The sequence below is a fragment of the Notothenia coriiceps genome, unplaced genomic scaffold (genome assembly GCF_000735185.1).
Source record: "Notothenia coriiceps isolate Sejong01 unplaced genomic scaffold, NC01 NC01_scaffold00014217, whole genome shotgun sequence".
NCBI lineage: Eukaryota > Metazoa > Chordata > Actinopteri > Perciformes > Nototheniidae > Notothenia > Notothenia coriiceps.
The window spans coordinates 1-5,199 of record NW_011346918.1 but is presented as its reverse complement, the minus strand read 5'-3'; the positions used below and the strand labels follow the sequence as shown (position 1 = coordinate 5,199).

The window sequence follows — 5,199 nt, the reverse complement described above, 5'->3', positions numbered from 1 at the left end:
TGATCATCTTTTTTCTTTAGGGAATTGAAATGAATAATCAATGAGTGACGACTTTTCATTAATCATTGTAATGAAAACCTAATGAGAAATTAAGTGGACTCTACGTTGTATTTAGTCTCTACTCTTTATTGTTATACTTCAATTGGAAGTAATACGCGGCCTAGTCGGTGTTTAGGAATTAGATTATTCCTGTTGTGTTATGGAGACAAAAAGACGAGAAACCAAACTTTGTAGTCGACCGTTGTAAAGGAAGTGCTACAAACGACGCGGACAAATAGAGACGATACACTTTTCCCCTGCAAACTATATTAAAAGACAAAGAGGGCAATACGTCTATCAGTTTCCCGTAATTTACAATTACGTTCATTGTCTAGTAAAACACCGCATCAGTGGACATTACATTAATGACGACTTGGTCTTGTCATTGCGGCAATGTGATGACGCAATGTCTGTCTAAATTAGACTAATAATGACAATTGCCGCAAAAAACATCGGTCAATGCGAGGGTTGTAAACCAAATAATAATTCATATAATCAAAGTACTAGAACACGTCTAGTAAACCTTATTAATCCCTATACACTCAGTATGGGATTTCAGAAATTTGGGTTTAGTTACTACATCCCATAATTGGGACAATTTCGGTTTTTGTATCTTTTTGAAAAAAAACCTGGAAAGTCTACAACAAACATCCCTCGGAGACCTCGTCTTTTACTTTCTCAAAAGGTAAACAAATGCAAAACCATTTAAAAAATTCTCTTTTAGAACATTATAACATGAATACACCCGTCGTCTTAAAGAGCATAAAGATGAGTGTAACAGACTTATATGTTATATAAACTTGTGATTCCCAATTGAACGTCCTAACTAACGAATGAATCGCGGATATAGTTATATATCGTACTTATTATTAGTGTGTAGTCAGTAATAAACAATACTCATCATATAACTAATTTATCATTACGTTACCATTCAGGGTTTTTGTCAAGGACGAGCAGCCTTTTCGGTGGTTGTGCCTCTGCCAGTGTGGAACGACGTAACGTACAAACACATGGAACATTTACTGAAGGAGACACGTATAGACCTGGGTCTTTTAGTCATATTAACCTGACTATATTTTTTTTTTTAAGTCGGGTCGCTTAGACAAGTGCCCCGAACACCACAAATAAACCAACCCCGAGCTACAGTTGTATTAGTGTATTAACGCCAACACCCAAAGAAACAGGTGAACAGGGTTGTCCGTAGAAGATACGGAGAATATGCGAGTATCGTCACAAGTGACAGGAAGACTAAGGTAGAGTTTTAGTGAAAGAAGGAAAAAACCTACCCGTAGTGTAGGACGTGTGACTAGGTCCCTGAAAGAGAAACGACCAACCGTAAAGACTTTACCTTTTTAATTAATTGATTTTCCTTACGTACGTGGTGGTGGGGGGCGCTGTGTATGGAGGAGAAGGCGTGTGGTGCAGTGGGTTGTGCGTTGGTGTTCGGATCAGGGGAGCTCAGGTTCAAACCCCACTGCAGTCAGCATGTCGTTGTGTCCCTGAGACACTTCACCCCAAATTGCTCCTGTGGGGATTGCCCACAGTATTGAGTATGTAAGTCGCTTTGGATAAAAGCCTCTAACAAGTGACATGTAATGTAATGTAATGTGTTACTTTCTTTGAGTAACTGCGCCAACAATGATAATAACATTTTTTAGGTAATTCAATTACACTCTATCTCATACGTCGTTTCTGTCGAATTTCTTTCTGTATGCGAACATGTCTGTGGTAATTCTATCTATTTAAAAAAACATGAGTGCAATACAAACTAGAATAATAATAGATTTGATTTTCAAACAAGGACAGGACTACAAGATTAGGTCCCAATGCAGGGACCCAGCTTAGTTAATATTTTAAATGAAGTCTTAAAAGTACTGACTGAGCCGTGGCCTTTAGGAGTCTGATGCCCTGAGGCAGTTCAGTGACTTTGCCCCTGGACTGAGCGGCATTGAGCTGCATGTTAAAGAGTTCAAAATGTAACATGGAGATGAATGATATATGGCCTATGACTTTAAGACCTTGAATATGTTATCACACATGTGATGCAAGAATCCACATGAAGTATTAATATCACCTACAGAGCTTAATGATATCCTCTAGTATCTTGTAATCCCAAGTTTCAATGCAATGTAATTATTGAAAAAAAGTTTTATCTGAGAAGTTGTTTCTTTTAACACATGTACCTGTACAACTGATTGGATGGTGATGAGTGGATGCTCCCCTGGTTTAAATGGAGGCACACTGAATTTTGTGATCATATTTATGACCTTGTTTGGTGGGTTTTAGCATATGTTTACATATTTGCTCTTGATGTTTTATGCATTCTATTAAGTTTTTTATGAATGTTATGCTAAAGAGTGAGTGTGTTTAGCATCTAACTTGGACCCCTGGAGACAATACATCTTTAGTGAAATGATTGACGATGTTGCATAGATTCAGTATGCAGGGATCAGTTGCTAAAATAAGGCTTTTGATCTTAGCAGCTGTAAAATGTGTCCTTATTTCTGGTTTCTTATTATCTCCGCCAAGGACATTATGTTTTTCTGTTTGTTTGTTTGTTAGCAGGGTTATAGAAAAACCTGCCGACCCGATTTTCATTCAACTTGGAAAGGGGAAGAATATGAAATGTTGCTTAAGATCAGAATCAATACGAGGAAACACACATTATTTTTCACCTACGACCGCCGACCACCAAGAGTGCCCTTCTTGTTTTCATCCTTTTTCCAACCAATCAGCTAACACGGTGCTCCCTTAAAAACTGTTTCAGAGGATGCTCTGGGACTCCATTTCACATCCAACTATTCTCCATTTGCCGAACATCACACAGCATTTTTCCAGTTCAGCTCAGAAAGCCAAAGAGAATGCACGAAGACCGTTTTAATTTATTCCTGTGAAAGTTTTCAGCATGAATAAAACATCTCTCCTGACTTCAAAGGAAAAAAATAAAGCAAAATAATAAATTGGAATAGCACTTTTTCCAGATCTTTCTCATTGACACAAACGCTGAATAAATTCATTCATTTACTGTAGAGTAACTGCTGTTTCAAGTGACAGTTGGTCTCATTAGAACCACGGTTTACTTTTCTAACGTTCCCTTCAAAGCGGTATGAATATGGACTGTATTTTTGTTCTCATTCTATCTTAAGCTGTGAGCAAATAGAATGAAGGAACAGTAATATTTGACACACATTGAAATAATCATGGTTATCGAAACAGGGGTTTTGTTGAGTTTATCTTTTATCTCCATCAGGAACTACATGAGAGACAGAGTGGGTGAAAGACACTACATCTATGAAAGTCTCTACCTGATCCGATGACTTCCTCTATTTTGACACAGGAGGGGTCGATTTCCTTGGCGAACTCCCTTACTGCCTCGTTGGGGTCCTCATAGGTGAAGGGGTCAATGTAGATCTTGACCCCCGGTGAACTATGACCGTCAGACATTGTGGGAAAGGTCACAGTAGGGGTTGGCCCGCTGAACATATCTGGCCTCATTGTCACCTCTGAGGAGAAAATAAGAAAGTCAAAGAGAGTGAAAATATAAATGCTGCTTTGGAAGTTGGTGTGTAAGCATTTTTAAAGCTGGAGCTCATTAAAGTGTCAGCGCTGGTCGTACCTCCTCCTGCGTTGTACTGCTGCAGCTTGTCACCGTACACACTCTCCTTCAACTGCCTCCTCCTGCACACAGGAATGACAGAGTGGTTTGGGGGGATTGAGAAGAAAATGTTGCAAAAAAGTTAGAAAAGTTAGAAATATAATTGGTTGTCTTCTCTTCAGCTGAGATGGGGTTAAAAATAAAGTCTTCCTTTATGTCAAAAGAAATCTGCTTAAGACAAGGAAAATGACTTTTAGGAATGCATTAGTATTTGGTTGCTTGTTATTGTTCTGTGTTGTCAGCTTTGGTCCCGTGCTTTCATACGAGGATGGAACCAAAGAAATGCACTGTTTTTTTGTTTTATGTGTCAACCTCTCAATGGACACACACAAGAAGACAGAGACAGCCTTTCACTAGCTGTTAGTGGCAGGTCATGACGTCACAGAAACTTTGTAGCATTTTTTGAAATTCCTGATCTACTTTGAAACCATTGGGGAATAAAAAATAAATTATTTAAATGCAAAAGCCTTACATTTAGAATTGTGTTTTCTACGAAATCATAAACAAATTGACATAAAAGGAAGCTAAGGAATACTTTTTCCTACATATACCATTTCATATGCATTACCGTATACATTTTAAGATAAATCTACAATAACAGTCCTATTTAATGAGTACATGTACATCATGCAGCAGGATGTAAATCTAGTTTATGAATACTTATGAATAAAAAAAGAAAATAAATGTTGTTTACTGTAACAAAAAGCTGACCAAATACACCAGACAAAACCCAATACATGAGTCCTGTACTGTATAAGTTCATTCTTGACTTTGGGAAAAAGTATTTATAAATCTAATACAATTCTAAACTCAAGTTACATTTACTACCCGTCAACCTGATCATGTGGCTCAGTCATTATCCCATGACAATATTTATAATATAATATTCTAATAAGGAATCCTCCTCACAATCTTAAATTAACTTAGCATTCCAATTTAGCTGCTACTGCTTCAGGGTCCTGTAGCTGTGCATGCTTGGTCTCTGTCACGCTGTAATGGCTTTTCCTACTCGGCAATCAACATGTTTTCTGTCCAAAAGGGCCAATAAATGGTTGGGATACTGAGTGTTTACACTTTTAATAGTCTGGTCGTCACCCTTATTTTTAAAATGATTTGTTTTTCACACATTAAAAACTTTTTTTAAGTATCGCTATTAAATCCAATCACGTCAAGACATATTTAATACCTTGCTCACGGACATTTTGATTGAACAATTACAATTATGTAAAGTATGTAACAGGCAAACACGTGAATGCAGCATGTGTATCTGTGTGTGTTTGGGTGTACAGTATGTAGGTGTGTGTATGTGTGTGTTACCTGGTACAGATGATGCCAATAGCAACCAATGATACGATACACACTCCACCAACTAAAGAGCCTGCAATCAGAGAGAGCTGCTGTCCAAGCTCTGACTTATACTCATCTACAAAAAAAACACACAGACACATTGAAAATATCATTTTTTATATTTTTGAAAAATACAGTTTCCCTTGCTAACACATCAT

At 37.5% G+C, this 5,199-nt stretch overlaps 1 long non-coding RNA gene across 1 annotated transcript; it reads right to left on the bottom strand.

Moving 5' to 3' along the window:
- Positions 1-3,339: 3,339 nt before the first annotated feature.
- Positions 3,340-5,112, bottom strand: LOC104948339 (uncharacterized). The gene is made up of 3 exons (XR_798668.1): positions 5,012-5,112; positions 3,656-3,717; positions 3,340-3,542 (listed from the first exon to the last, which is right to left on the bottom strand). It is a non-coding gene; the product is annotated as an uncharacterized lncRNA (long non-coding RNA).
- Positions 5,113-5,199: the final 87 nt, after the last annotated feature.